Genomic DNA, 16,120 nt, shown 5'->3' on the forward strand with positions numbered 1-16,120 from the left:
TCGGGTGTACAAGTAGAATGCGCGGCGCCCGTTGGCCTCAGTTCTGTTTTTCCACCTCACTTTTGGTCTACTGTGTAGATTGTGCCGGTAATCAGGTATCAGCCTTGCGAGAGTTGAAGTGGCAATAAACCGGAAAAAACTACAGACGGGTAGGCTGGGAGGGCGATGAGGAATACATTGGAGGAACATCCAATCGAAAGAACGTTACCAGTTGGTAAGTAACTTGTTCTTCGAGTGGATTGTGTCCTCCAACGTATTCCTCATCTTAGATAGACTCCCAAAGCAGTATGGACAATTCTCTGGAGGAGGGAGTAGATTTTTTGATACCTTCAAATGGCTGAATATAGTACTGATTTACCAAAATTCAGTTCCTTAGATTGGGAAGCATCCAGATTATAGAATTTTGAAAAAGTATTCAGCGACGACCAGGTTGCTGCTTCACAAATGGATCTTATGGGAACACCTCTTTGAAGGGCTATCAAAGAGGCAATGCCTCTGGTAGAATGGGCCCTTAAGCACTCTGGTGGGCCTTTCCCTGCTAATCTGTAGCATTCCGAAATGCAAAGCACAATCCAACGTGATATGGTTTGCTTTAACACCGATTGACCCAATTTCCTACCGGTGTAGCCGATGAAAAGTTGATTATCCACTCTAAGCTTCTCCAAGCTTGGAGAGCCTAGAGATGTAAAAGCTCTTTTCGGATCCAACCTATGCAATCTTTCCTCCTCCTTACTAGGATGAGGTGGAGGGTAGAATGCGGGTAGAACAATTTCCTGATTTAGATGAAAATCGGACACAACTTTAGGCAAAAATGAGGCTGTAACCCTCAATACCACTCTGTCCCCGTGGAACACAGTATAGGGTGGCACAGAAGACAGTGCCTGAAATTCGCTCACTCTTCTTGCAGATGTTAAAGCAACTAGGAAAGCAGTTTTCCATGTCAGTAATCTTAATGGACAAGTGTGCACGGGTTCAAAAGGGGCACACATTAAGAATTTTAGAACCAGATTGAGATCCCAAATTGGTACTTGGAAAGGATAAGGAGGAAACACATTGGTGAGTCCTTTTAAGAATTGTATTACTAAAGGAATTTTGAAATAGGAGCATTCTTCAGACGAGTGCTTGAAGATGGAAAGCGCTGCAAGATAACCTTTTATGGTCCCCACATTTAGACCTCTATGTGCTAGGGACAAGAGGAAGGACAGTACTTCCGGTATAGAACATAGAAAAGGATCAACATTGTTTTCTCTGCAGCAGTTGCAAAACTTTTTCCAACGGCAACGGTATAGAGATTTTGTTGCTGGTCTTTTTGCCGAAAGCAACACCTCCATGATGTCATCTGGAAGGTCCCAATCCTTGTATCTCAGCCTTTCAGATACCAAGCGTGAAGGTTGAGAATCTTGACCTCTGGATGGAGAACCTGACCCTCCTTTTGAGAGAGAAGGTCCTCTCTCTGAGGAAGACGGACCGGGGGACAGATGGGCATGTCTAGAAGGTCCGGGTACCATGTTCTCCTGGCCCAATCTGGGGCAATTAGGATCATGAGGTTTCCGAACCGTCTCAGTCTCCTGATGACCTAAGGAATGACGGGAATCGGAGGGAATGCGTATAGTAGTCGGAAGTTCCACTCCACCACGAAAGCGTCCCCTAGGGCTCCTCTCGGGGGAAATTCCCTTGAGCAATACCTTTCGCACTTCTGGTTGATTCCGGTCGCAAACAGGTCTATTTGAGGGGTTCCCCAAAGGGCGAAGATCTCCTGAATGACTTCCTGAGGCAGTTCCCTTTCGTGGGACACTGTGCTCTGCCTGCTCAGAGCGTCTGCCGTCATATTCTCCTCCCCGGCTAGATGGACTGCCGTTAAGGAGATTCCTTCTTGAATTGCCCAATACCAGAGCTGCATTGCCTCTCTGCATAGAGGTAGTGACCCTACACCTCCTCTCTTGTTTAGGCCACTGTGTTGTCCGTCATTATTAGGACATTTTTCCCCTGACAGATGGCAGAAAAGCCTTCAGCGCTAGTCTGATTGCTCTCAGCTCTAAAAGGTTGATGTGTAGTTTGGACTCAGATGGAGACCAGTGACCGCTGATTGTCAGATCGTTGGCATGAGCTCTCCAACCCATGAGAGAGGCATCGGTCACTACTGTAACCTATGGCCATGGCTGCCAAAACTGTTCCCCTTTTAGGATATTATCTGTTCAATTCCACCACAGAAGATCCTCCCGAACCTTGTTCGGAATCTGAAGAACATCCGTCATTTGACCTGAGAACTGGGACCATTGAGTCTTTAGAGCCCATTGAAGGGATCTCATCCTCAGGCGTGCTTCTGGCACTGGGAAGATGCAGGATGCCATGAGGCCGAGCAACCTTAAGAAGTCGTAGGCCTGGAGATTTTGGGCATTTTGGAATTTGGAAACCATCTGAAGAATGTCTTGAGCCCTTGACTTGGGAGGCAAGCTCTTTCCCAAGGATGTGTCCAATACAGCTCCTATGTACTTGAGCTGTTGGGAAGGTGTCATTTGTGACTTCTTGAAATTGAGGGAGAAGCCCAGTCTGTGGAGGATGTTGAGGTGACTTTCAGATGATCTAGTGCTTGTTCGGCAGAACGTGCCCTGATCAACCAATCGTCCAGGTATGGGTAAATGTGAATCCCCCATTTCCTGAGGTGCGCTGCCACCACCACCATCAACTAGGTGAAGACCCTCGGGCGGAGGTCAATCCGAATGGCAGGACTCGAAACTGATAGTGTCAGTCACCAACTACGAACCTCAGGTATTTTCTGTGCTTGAGGTGAATTGGCACATGAAAATAAGCATCCTGGATGTCCAATGACACCAACCAATCTTGAAGTTGGAGGGCCTGAAGGATCTGAGAAAAAGTGACCATCTTGAACTTGTCCTTCCTGAGGAACTTGTTCAAGTTTCTTAAGTCCTAGATGGGTCTCAGTCCTCCGTCCTTTTTGGGAATCAAAAAATACAGAGAGTGCCATCCCTTGTTCCTCTCCGCTACAGGTACTGGCTCTATAGCACTTTTCTCCAGCAGGGTTAGAACTTCCTGCTGTAGGAGCAAGTCTGAAAACTTCAAAGGGTGTCTCCCTGGTGGATTGCTTTGAGGTTGCGTTAGAAAAGGAAGGCAGTAACCTTGGGCTATTATTTCTAGAGCCCAAACATCTGAAGTAATGGCTTGCCATTCTTGCAGATGCTGTGACAGCCTGCCTCCCACAGGTGTCTTGTGATGCAAGTCCTCAAAGTGGTTTTGTGGCGGTTGCTGTAGCCGCTGATGGCAAAAAGGCTGTAGCTGGAGCTGGCTTTGCACGTTTTCCTTGTTCACCACGAGTGGCCTTTTTCTGGCCACTTTGACTGGCCATTCCTCTCGCCTTTCCATATGAGGAGTAGTAACGATAGGATCGTCCCGTCCAAGATTGTCCTGGCGCACAAAAAGGCTGAGGTTGCCTAATAGCAGCTCCTAAAGATTTCGAAGCTGCTTTTGAGGTCTGCAACCTCTCAAGGCTCTTGTCAGCCTTGCTGCCAAAAAGGTGAGACCCGTCAAAGGGCATGTTCAGAAGGCGGTCCTGTACATCTGGTGCAAAACCCGACTTCCGCAAACACACACATCTGTGTATTACAGTGCTAGTACCCATGAACCTGCTCACACTATCTACAGTGTCCAATCCAGATTGCAGGGATTCCTGCATGGCTTCCTTTCCATCTCTAACAATGGCTAGGAAACCTTCCCTTTCATCCCCTTCTGGTATGTGCTCCGCCACCATTGCAATGCACTCCTACAGAGTGTACGAAAACTTTGCCAAGGCACATGTGGAGTTGGCTGATTTTAACGCAATACTCCCAGCTGAAAATACCTTACGTGCCCAGCCATCCACACGCTTATCGTCCCTGTCCGGAGGGATAGAAGGGGACGCAATTTTATTTGAAGCTGTGGCTGCCTGGACCACCAGACTTTCAGGAGTGGGATGTGTAGACAGATAGCCGGGGTCGCTACTGGCAGGGCGGTATTTTGAAGTAAGGGATTTATTCACTGGAGGAATAGAATCCGGAGTCTCCCAATTTTTGGCCACCCTATTTTGCAAGGCTACATGGAAGGGTAGGACTGGATCTTCGGTGGGGCCATGGTCCAATATATCAGTCAAATCATCCTGGATGAACTGGGTTGGTGGTCTAGCCCATCCTAAATAATCAACCACTTTTTTCATTAGTTGGCAGTATGAGGGACTGGCATGCTCTCCTGGTTCTGGCCTGCCAAAATCTGTTTCAGGAGATGTATCGATGCCACTTGCATTATGTAAGGATTCCACCAGGTCCCCCATCCTGCTTTCTTCAGAAATCAGGCATTCTGGGACATTTGGTGCACCATATTCCAGTCCAAAAGGCACATTCTCCTCATCAGGTCTCTCCTGTTCCTCAAAAATTGAGGTCAAGGACTTGAAAAATTCCTTCCTAGGAAGAGGTTTAAAAACCTTTTCTAGGAGAGGCTGGGGAGGTGTGTTAGTGGACCCTGAAGGTCTTACAGGCTCTGCAGCCTTCACTTCAGGTCGAGTTGGTTGAACTGGAGCCTTTGGAACCTTTGGCGCCGAGGGCTTCGGGGTCGATGTCGACAAGGGCGTTGATACGCTGACAGAATAGTGCTCGTCGACGGCGTCGGCTTCGAGGGTGTTGAGGCGCTCTTTGAAGATTTGCCCTTCGAGGTGTGTCGGGTTTTGGGCAGCGTCGGTGACCTCAACGGTCGACTCGACTCAAGCGTTTTTTTTTTCACTCGGCGTCCTGGAAGGTTCTCGATCCTTCCTTCTTCAATCACCCGGGCTCGAGGGCGCTTGTGTGTCGTAGCGATGACACTCCCGGCCAGCTTCCGGAGAAGGCGCGGACTGAGGCTTCCCTTTTTCAAACACCTCCATCATTTTAATTTTGAATGCTTCCCACTCTTCGGAGGAAGAATGTTTTGTGGGGCATTTCATTCTTTCCGGGGATTCGTCCGAGGATGAGGTGGAGGGGGACCTGTGTCGTCTTTTCTTCGATTTCTTTGTCGAAGACGACGAGCGATGGGAATCGCTTCGGGACCTGGACCGATGCCTTTCGCGTCGAGGAGATTTCTCCTTACGGGACCTCGACTCGACGCTAGAGGCTTTTCGGTCAGATTTACGACCTACCTGTAGTTTCTCCTTCCTCTCTCGCAAGGCCTTCCCCGTCATCGCCTGAAACTTCGTACAGGCCTCCATGTTGTGGCCTGCCCCGAGACAACACAGACATTCTCGATGCGGGTCCGTGGTAGACATTTTCCACCGCAAGATTGACATTTTTTGAAACCCGATCGCGGGTTGGTGTCGATGACAAGGACATATCCATATTCTCTGAAAATATTCACTGCGTCACAGAACTCGAGGCGCGCCGAATCTCCGAAGCAACATGTACCGTGGAAAAACGAAACTGAGGCCAACGGGCACTGTGCGTGCTACTTGTATGCCCGATGATGTCACCCTCGACGGAGTCCTTTGAGGGACCATCGACACAACGACATCGAAGCACGGCGCCCTCTGCCGAATTTCTTTTCCGAAGCAGCTAAAAGCTGGATGGAATACATCTAAAATGAGGAATACGTTGGAGGACACAATATGTTTTGGCACTGCATTTTGGCTTTCAACTACCAGCTCTTCATTGAAACAGTAGAGCTGCTATTCAAAGTTTCGCCAACGCAGGGTTTGAGCTCCCCACTGAAGTGGGCCTAGAAAGAACAATACCAGGCATATATACCTTGGGTAAACGGAACATTGGGCACAGACAATGTTTCAGAGTTTAATACCCATGAGTCTATATTTGCGTTGCGACATGGAACATGATTAATAAAAATCATTCTCAGCATCACAATTAATGGCCTCATTACAAGATTGTAATTCTGTTACCACCACCTTTTTGGGCAATAACATAGTTACTGCCACTTTTGACGCACCGTTGAATTCTGGTTTTGACCTTGAAGTGGAGGATTTACCACCAGCGTCATGCTCGAGGCGAATCCTCCCCTGTAAGGTAAAAAAATCAGTGGGATTACTGTAGGGTAATTACTGCTTGCTGCAATTCTGCCAAAATTCCCATGGAGTCCTATGGACTCCAAAAAATGGGGATTAACACCGGCCTCCCACCACTCATAAAATCATGGTAAACCCGCAGGACCGAGTGGCGGTAACTGGAAACGAGTCTGGCTGTAATTTAGCAGATTTACCAGTGCATTACCACCAAATCTGGACACCTTCTAAATGTTTTGCTTACATTTCTAAACATTTTCCCCTACCAACTGCACACAAGCGAAATTGTGCCACAGTAGCTTATCTAAAGAAAGTATTATTTTGTATGATAAGAAACACAGCCATGTTACTTACAGAGTTATGTCCTAGGCTGCAGGCTCTACCACATGGTAACAGCCCAGCAGGCCCAAGATCAATGAGGGCCGCATCTCGGGTGTTATTGCCATTAGAACCCAGGTCTAATGCCCACGTGCCGCACAACCCATTTCCCCAAAGGGATAAACAGAAATAATCATAGCTCCTTTGGAAAAAAGAAAGGGAACTCTTTTGCAAAAGCAACAGATAACTTTCTATTTCTTTATATTTTTAATTTATTTATTTATTTTGATTTGGTTTAAAATCAAATCTTACACCATTTTTAAACAATGAACAATATAAACAACAAACATTATTGCATACAGTTCCATCGTCAATTGCCACAACATCCTATTCCCATGCAGTATAAGTTTAGTGAAGAGATGAGCAATGCTGATCGTGAAGAAAACAATATTAACAGAATGGTGCAAGCCCAACCAGCATTCATGCAAACACGCGTATTATAAATTATGTAAGAAAGATATGATAGTGTGAAGGCCATATGCCTATTTCTGTTTGAGGAATATGTGAGCAGCAGCCCTGCCTTACCATTTACTTCTAGGGCAACTCAAGAAGCTACTCTACTCGATGCTTGCCTGAAGGTTTAATGCTTAATAACAGAGCTTAAGTTCCATGCATACCTCCATGTCTTCAAGTGATCTCTGCAGGAGCAAAATGTAGACATACAAGACACAGATCTGTGCTGAGGCTTTGAGGGTAGGTGTTACAGCATATGTGATGAATTGACATCTGGCAAGGGTGAAAATCTGTGGCTTATTTAAACGTTTATTACTATATAAAATGATGCAGGCAATTTCATCTCCATCTCCAAAAGGGTAATCTACTAACCCAATTCTCCTTTTTTTGTCAACTCCATGCCAAACAATTAGTGTACTTTTGCGCTGCTGTGTCAGTAGCCTGTCAGTAGCCTGATCGGCAACGCTTGCTCTACTCGTGGCGTAGAGCAGATTCAAAGGTCACAAGATTACACTCGATAGCCGCAGCAACAGCCAAGACTGGGCAGTGCAGGGGCGGCATTTGAGATATGCCCCCATACCAAAACTACAATCATAAGTAACCCAAGGGGATGCAGGGTAAACTCTAAAATAAAGATATGCCTGAGTTTAGGTATGGTGCATGGTACTACTCATAATCATGGCTGCTACATCCAAATTGATACTGCACATGTGTCAGCTTCTTTGAGTCAGCTCTGCTGTGGAAAGTGATGTCTATTCTGGTCAACTATGTAGAGACAGCCAAATAGCTGGACAGGAACCTGGAGGACCGGGTCTCTTCTTTGATCTCTTTGTGAGGGCAAGTTAACACCCTCAGCCAGAGACAGTCACACAGCAGGCAGCTTTCCTGGACCCAGGAATCAAAGGAGCACACCCATTCAACACGAGTAGCTTTACACCGGGGTACTTCATCTCCAAAGCTCCTTGTTCTTAGTGATGAGAGAAGGGGCAGGAGTAGAGTAGGCAGGACCATTCTGGCCAATGGAAGGAGACATCCACCATTTTGTTTCTATCTATCTCTCTCTTACTCTCTCTTTCCTGTCCCCTCCACTTCCTCTACAGCAAAGCACTTTGGGAGTAACATCAGAAACGGAAAGTCCACTACGTTCAAGAGCAGGGGTTGGACTACTAAGGCAGGCTAGCTTTAGTCCAGTGTAAGGGTGCAGAAGAAGGAGAATGACACAAAGGTGGCATGGTGGTTGCTAAAGACTTTTATTCTTTGTGAAAAGAAAGAGAAAAGGCTATATGTCCCTGTATGGAATAGTTTCTTACTGTAACTCCATTTCTCCAGCATTGGTATTTTTCATGGATTCACATGCTTAGAATAGATTGTATAGGAGTAAACTGGAAGATGGCGGTGAGAATGCAATGCAACATACACCCACCAAAAAACACACAATGCATAGGTGCACAAGACATAAGTTTACCCATATATCTGTATCTCAATAAAGCATACGGTCACCAATAGGTAGAAAAACTCTCCACAGTGTAGAGCTTACCTTATTGAAACAGATGGCGCAGGACTGCTCTTCCCATCTGCACCTCGCCCGCATGCTGCCTCGCAAGGCAGTAGTGGCGGGTGAACGTGTGGGGCACCAACCATGCCGCAGTCTGGCATATGTCCGTTAGCGTAATTCATGCCCATAATGCTACTGAAGAAGACGTTGATCTTGTAGAATGGGCTCTAGGATGCCCTTGCAGTGGCCTTCCGGCCTTGGAGTGGCAAAACGCAATCGTCGACGAGACCCACCGAGCCAGTCCTTGCTTAGAAATTGCATTTCCTCTCGTCGACGGACCATACGCGATGAACAGTTGTCGAGTAGACCTGAGTTCTTGTGTACGATGTAGGTAAAATTTTAGGGCCCTCTTAACGTCCAAGGCATGAAGAGCTTTTTCCGCTGCCGATGATGGGGTCGCGAAGAAAGTAGGGAGGACAATGGACCAGTGTTTGTGATACACTGTAGGAACTTTCGGAACGAAAGTAGGATTAGTTGCCAGAACCACCTTGTCTTTAAAGAATCTTAGGTACGGAGGGTCTACGACCAACGCTTGCAGTTCTGAGATTCTCTTAGCTGACGTGATAGCAATTAAGAAGGCCAACTTCCACAATATGAATTCCATGGCCGAAGTGGCCATAGGCTCAAAGGGTGATTTCATTAAGCCTGCCAGCATTATGTTGAGACTCCATGTTGGTGGAAAACGTTTTACTGGGGGAAAAGTTCGAAAATAAACCCCTCATGAAGTGTTTCACTAACCTGTCGCTGAATAAAGGAGACGACTGTCTCTTCCTCGTGAACCTAGAGATGGCCGCCAGGTGCACCTTTATCGATGTGAAAGATAAACCCCCCTCTGCTAAGTGAAGCAGATAAGGCAGAACTTGCTCCGGAGTCACGTTTAACGGGTGTAGTCCTTGTTGTCCTCGACACCATTCACAGAACCTTTGCCACTTATAGGTGTAAGATTTGTTGGTAGAAGGGGCCCGAGCAGCTTGCAGAATTTTCTGGCAATCCTCCGAAACGACTAAGGTACCAAATGCCGAAAAGTCAGGAGCCAGGCTGTGAGGTGAGACTGTCCGGGTTGTGATGCCCCACCGTACCTTTATCCCGGGACAGTAGGTTCGGGACCCTCGGAAACGCTATTGGTTGTTCCAGCGACAAGTGAAGCAGGTCGGAAAACCACGGTTGCCTCGGCCAGTATGGTGCCACTAGAATTACCCGGCAACTGTACCTGCGTATCCACTGCACCGTCCTCCGTATGAGGGGAATGGCAGAAAAGCATAAAGGAACTTGTCTGTCCATGGGAAGGAGAACGCCTCCCCCAGGGAACCCTCCTGAGGCCATCTGCTTGCGAATTGGTCGCATTTCTTGTTTTCCTTCATTGCGAAGATGTCCAGTGGGGGGTGACCCCATTTCTTGAAAAATTTCATCAGCTGAACTGTGTCCATTTCCCATTCGTGTATCTGGGCCATCCTTCTGCTGAGGGAATCCGTTTGCGAGTTCCTCACTCCCGGGAGATGGTGAGCCACGATGGATATCTCGTGCTTTAATGCCCAATGCCACACTTTCTGGGCCTCCATGGAAAGGGTCCTGGATCGCGTCCCCCCTTGTTTTCTCAAATAAAACATGGCCATCGTATTGTCTGTCAGCACTCATACTCTCGATCCCTTGATGTGTGGTAGGAACGCCTTCAAGGCCCATCGCACTGTTCTGAGCTCTAACACGTTGCTGTGTAGGAGTGACTCCGTTTGAGACCAACGACCTTGCGTTTGAAGAGTGCCCATGTGAGCTCCCCAGCCGGTTAGAGACGCATCCGTGACTATGGTTAGCTGGAACTCCGGCTCCTATAGGGGTACACCGTTGTTCAGGTTGTGGAAACTCTGCCACCACTGAAGAGTCAGAAGCAGTTTGTCGTCGTCGATGATTATCTTGTCTGACCACGATCCTTGGGCCTGTGTCCACCGTTCCGCCAGGAACTCCTGAACTGGCCTCATGAATAGGCGACAGTTGGCCACCAGATGGATGCAGGATGCCATTGCCCCTAGGACCGAAACGTATTTTCTCACTGAAAGCTTGGTGTTTCGTCGTAGTCGACCCGCCAGTCGATTGAGTTTTGTGATTCTGTCGAGGGAAGGCTTCACTAGCCCTGACTGGGTTTCGAACTGTGCCCCCAGGAACACCAACATTCTTGATGGCATCAGCGAGGATTTTTTGAAGTTTATGGCAAATCCCAGCTGTTGTAGAAGCTGCATGGTGGCTTGCAAACTTGTGTTGGTCGACGCTGGGGAGGATCCCCTTACCAGCCAGTCGTCGAGATATGGGTATACATGGTGGCCTTGCCTTCTTAGCCAGGCCGCTACTGGGGCCAGGCATTTTGTGAACGTTCTGGGGGAGGTTTTGAGCCCAAAGGGAAGCACAGTGAATTGGTAGTGAGTCCGCCCTATTACAAACCTCAGGAACTTCCTGTGTTTCCGACGCATTGGAATATGGAAGTACGCGTCCTGCAAATCCAGGGACGCCAGAAAATCCCCTTCTTGAACGGCTCGGATCACTTCCTGGAGCGTGAGCATTTTGAATTTTAGGCTTTTTAAGGACTTGTTGAGATCCCGTAAGTCTAGAATGGGACGCCATTTTCCGTTTGGCTTTTTCACGACTAAGTATCTTGAGTAAACCCCTTGACCTTTCTGTGATGCTGGAACTAATTTTATCACACCTTTTGCTAACATGAGCGTTACCTCCTGTTGCAGTACCCTCAGATGGGAATGAGCGACGAACGCAGGTGGAATGTGCGGAGGGCTGCGCTTGAATTGTAGAGAATGTCCGTTCCTTATTGTGTCCAGCACCCATTGATCTGTCGTTATTCGTTCCCATTCGTCGACATAGGCTGATACTCTTCCCCCCAGAACGGTGTGTTGCTCGTCATGGCTGATCTTTGTTTTGCTTCTCTCTCAGCGACGACGGATAGGATGGTCTCTTCCTTGAGGTCTGGAAGTTCCGGCGTCGGTTTGCTGTTTGAGAAGCACGTCTGTATCCCTGGGAGGGGTACGCTGACCTACCGAAGGATCTGTCTCCTGACGCAGAGAATCTGGAATTGCCTGAAGCCCCTCTAAAGGGACGAAAAGACTTGTAGCTTCGGCCACTCTGGAGGGCACCTGATGAACGTGCCGTGTCAGAGTCCTCTTTCATTCCCTTGAGGGCCTCATCTACCTTCTCTCCGAATAGAAGGTCTCCCTCAAAGGGCATATCTATCTGTATTGTACCTCCGGCCTGAAGTAGGTACACTTAAGCCATGACTGTCGTCGTAACCCGACCCCATTATTGACTTGCTTGAAGCCCGATTCAGCGAGGTCCACCGCAATGTTTATTGCGTGATTGAAGGCTTCCTCACCCGCTCGGCCTAGTAACATCGCCGCCTTCCTAAGCTCTTTCAGAAGATGATCCAGCAACGGAGCCAGCCTGTGCCACATTCCTCTGTCTTATCTGGATACAATAGCCAGAGAGTTTGCAGCCTTCACTGTAGTTGCTCCCACAGATAGCACTTCTTTGCCGAAGGCATCCTGACGTCTTGCCTCGTTTTCAGGCGGAGTCATGCACTTGTGCTGGGCCTTCGCTTTCCTCGCCGCTGCCGCCGACACCACCGATTCAGGCGTTGGTTGGGAGGATAAGCACTTGGGGGTAGACTCTGGAGCCTTAAATTTTTTCTCAAGGCGACCTTTTACTGCCGGTTCCGAAAAGGGGTGACGCATTGTCTGCAAACCCTCCTTCCACACATGATCTAGTATGGGTATTGAGAACACTGACCTCCTTCTCTTACCCATGTGGTCGAAAAGAAAACGGTCCTTTTTCTGTTCTTCCTGGGACAAACCAAACTCCTTACACGCCTTCTCCATCATAGAATGGAATGATGCAATATCATCCGGGGGGGACGGGTGAGCCGGGCTCCTTGGGGTTTCTAACTCCACCTCTGACTCCCAGGCTGGATTCCTGAAGGGGGATGAGGAGATATCCGACATGGCTCCTCTATCAGACTCCGAATCTGGCAGCTCACCTTCCTCTTGGGGTGCCTGTGGTGCTGAGACTGACGTGCGTAAGTGAGTCGGTGGACGGGACGGGCCCGGCTCGTCGACGGGTGACTGTGGCAGGTTTACCTGAGGTAGTCTCTGGTCCAACGACTGTACTAAAGACTGAAGCGTGGACAGAATCTCCAACGACAAAACAGATTGAGGATTGAAAAGAGGGGCAGACCCCGGAATTCCGGATCCCCTCGTTGACGACTTGCCAACCACTCGTAGCCCGAGGTCTGCCGGGCCAGCTATTCCCCCGCTCTCGTCCTCTCCCGAGGACAGCAACGCTGCCTGTTCCTGCAGTAAAGTATCCGGAGGGATTGGATCGAAAACTTCAGGCTTCCTGTAGAACCTTCGTCGACGAGGCCACCGTCGCAGTCGTAGTCAGTGGGGAGGTAGATACCACATGCGTCAGTGGTAGGGAGGAGGTCGATGACTGGACCGCCGTCGACGACGACGGCTTAGCAGGTGGTTTTGGCGGTCCCGCCTTTTCTGCACTTGGCCTGCTTTTACCCGACTCTCGACTCGTGGTCGATCTATGGTGATCGCCCGAGGAGGATTTCAGCCTTTCCTTGTCATGCTTTTTTGACAAATTTTCTCGTCGAAGATTCTTTAGCTGAATGACTCCGAGATGACTCTTTCTCCGCTGGTCGAGATTTCTTCGTCGGTGGTTCCGACGATACAGCGCAGTGTGATGTTTTTGCCGATTGTGTGTATGCCCCCGCTCCATCATTCAACCATGCCACCAGCCGTCGATTTCAGTCTTTGAGGGTCTTTTGAGAAAACCCTTTGCATATGTCACAGTTATCAGCCGAATGATGAGGGTGGAGACAGTATATACAATCCATATGTCCATCCCCCTTGTAAACTTTTTTCAAGCCGCACGTCGCGCACGGACGGAACAGCGCCTTTCCTGACATGAAGGAAAAATTCACCTAACTCCAACTTCAAGTACACAACCTTGTACAAAATAGTAAGATGACGCGAGGAGATCCCACTACTTTGGAGATGATTGAAATCTGAAGGCAGCCGCGGGGACGGGGCTTTTATACCACGACGTCCTACGGGGCATGCGTATGCGGCCTCCAAAAGGATGTAGATAGGACACAAAAGTGTCAGAAGTTTTCCTATAGGAAAAGACTATATATGTGTACCGAGGGGTCCCAGTCTGACGATGGGGAATATTCTAAGCATGTGAATCCATGAAAGATCCAATGCTGGAGAAATATATATATATATACACCTCTTCTCTTCCTCGCTCCCTCTCCCCAGAATGTCCATGTAACTTAAGTGTCCAGCGTCCTGTGTCAAAAACCCTAGTTCTGTCCCTCACACTTATAACTAAATTAGATAAGGCTAAACTGTGTGCTGCCCAGTAGAATGGCTCCCTTCTACTAGTTTTGTGATCCCAGTTCAGTTTGAGAATTTCAATAGTTCTCACCAGGGGGAATGACTCCCTTCCCCTGGCTGGAAGCTTGTTCTTACTTCCGCCACTTGATATCAGGAGGATGACTCCCTCCTCCTGATGCTTCTCATTATAACATGCCAGTCACACTAGGCCCAGGGGAATAACTCCCTTCCCCTGGCTGGAAGCTTTTTCCTACTTCCGCCACTTGATATCAGGAGGATGACTCCCTCCTCCTGATGTTTCTCATTATAACATGCCAGTCACACTAGACCAAGGGAGAAGGACTCCCTTCCCCAGGATACTCCAGAGTCTCCTTTGTTTAATACCATATAAAATTCCAACTGTGATTGGGTCCCCGACCCAGGTTCTTCTTTTTTGAGCCGGCAGACCTGGTTCACTAACCTGCCAAGTACTGCCACAAGGAAGATGACTCATGTCTCTCCCTGGAATTTGGTCCTCGACCCGAGTTTCTCTTCTTGGATTCGGCCTACTTGGTTCACTACCCTGCCAAGTACTGCCACAAGGAAGATGACTCGTATTAATCTCTTGGTTAGGGTTATTGACCTTGGTTTCTCTTATTCCTCTTCAGTATGAGTCCTTAAGCCTTCTCAGGTGGTCAGAGCAATTTCCCCATCCACTGATACAAAGAAGAGGAGCTTTCAGGTAGGTCTTATGCACATGAGAGCCAATCCGGCTGTCCCAACTATTATACCAAGGGGGAGTCTTTAATGCCTGCTTCCCTTCTAACCCCAAGTCCCCTCCGGGTCTCCCGTATCTCCCTTTACCTTCACTGGGATGTCGGTACGTCGCCGGGGCTTGCAGACTAGGTCCAGGGATTTAGTTTAGACACTAAGGTGAGGAGTAAGGATGAGGGACTAGGATGAGAGCTTTGGCCGAAGGACAACCATAAGGGATTATGATACAGGACTAGGATGAGGGACTAAAATGAGGGGCAATGATTAGGGAATAGGAGAAGGGTGTGGTAGTAGGACCTGGGACTAGGAAGGGGGATTAAGACAAGGGTGAAAAGGTAGCATGAGAGATGAGCGAACAGGACGAGGGTTAGAGTCAGGGAATAGGAGGCAAGGCTAGGATAAGGAACTATTGCTAGAATGTGGGACTAGGATGGGGCACTATGGCTGGATTAGAGACTAGAATGAGAGACTAGGACTTGAATGAAAGAAGCATTAGGACCAATTAGAGATACAATGATTTGCATGCAATACTAGGACTTGGATGAGAGATTAGGATGAGGAACTAGGAAGAGCACATGGACTAAGACTATGATGAGAGACTAGGATGTAAGATTAGAGACTAGACCAAAGGACTTTTCCTAGGACAAGACATTAGGGATGAGCAACTAGGGCCTAGGATGAGAGAAAGGGGCTAGGATGATGGGTGACGCACTGGAATGAGAGACATAGATGAGGTGCTAGGACAACAGACTAAGTCTAGAGACAAGGATGAGAAACCATGAATGAGATTGGGATTAGCATGAGAGACTAGGACTAGGATGAGGGACTAGAATGACAGACTAGGACGAATGACTAGGCAAAAGACTATGACGAGAGACTGGGATGAGAGATTGACTATGGTGAGGGACAAGGATGAGGGACTAGTTCTAGGGTGGGAGACAATGATGAGAAACTAGGATTAGGATAAGAGGCTAGGATTTGGATAAGAGATTAGGATGAAGGACGGATGGGTTTTTGGGATGAGAAACTAGGAATGGGAGACTAGGGATGAGGGCCTATGACAAGCGACTGGTATATGGACAATGACAAGAGTCTAGAATCAGGGATCAGAATATGGGACTTGGATGGAAGAGAAAAGGCTGGGATGATATATTATGAATACGATTAGAAAATAGGCTTGCAATGAGATGCTAGTAGTGGGAGAAGGATGAGAAGCCAGGACTAGAAAGACGTACTAGGACTAGAGACTGGGATTAGGTGCAGAGACTATGGGCCTCATTCCGACTTTGGAGGTAACCACGCCGCTATTTGCGGCATGGCTGCCTCCAAAATCGTTCCGACTCCGGCCTGGTGAATGGAGTAATTACCGGTCCATTCCGAGGTCGGAGGGGCCGGTAATTCCCCATTCACCAGGGTCATTCCCCATTCCCATTTGAGCCCCCATAGGGCTCAATGGAAGGGGGAAGGCGGCAATAACGGTACCGTAAATTACGGTACCGTTATTGACCCCGGTGTCCCGTTGCGGGTCCCGTCCTTAACGCCTGCTAAAAGCAGGCGTTA

General features: G+C 48.3%; 1 protein-coding gene across 2 annotated transcripts in view; it reads right to left on the bottom strand.

The window, feature by feature from the left end:
• The window catches only part of RELN (reelin), a 2,335,047-nt gene that overhangs the window by 893,034 nt on the left and 1,425,893 nt on the right, over positions 1-16,120 (bottom strand). The gene's annotated exons all lie outside the window — the stretch shown is intronic.

This window comes from Ambystoma mexicanum, chromosome 12, assembly GCF_040938575.1.
Source record: "Ambystoma mexicanum isolate Mex_15411 chromosome 12, UKY_AmexF1_1, whole genome shotgun sequence".
In the NCBI taxonomy this organism is placed as follows: Eukaryota; Metazoa; Chordata; class Amphibia; order Caudata; family Ambystomatidae; genus Ambystoma; species Ambystoma mexicanum.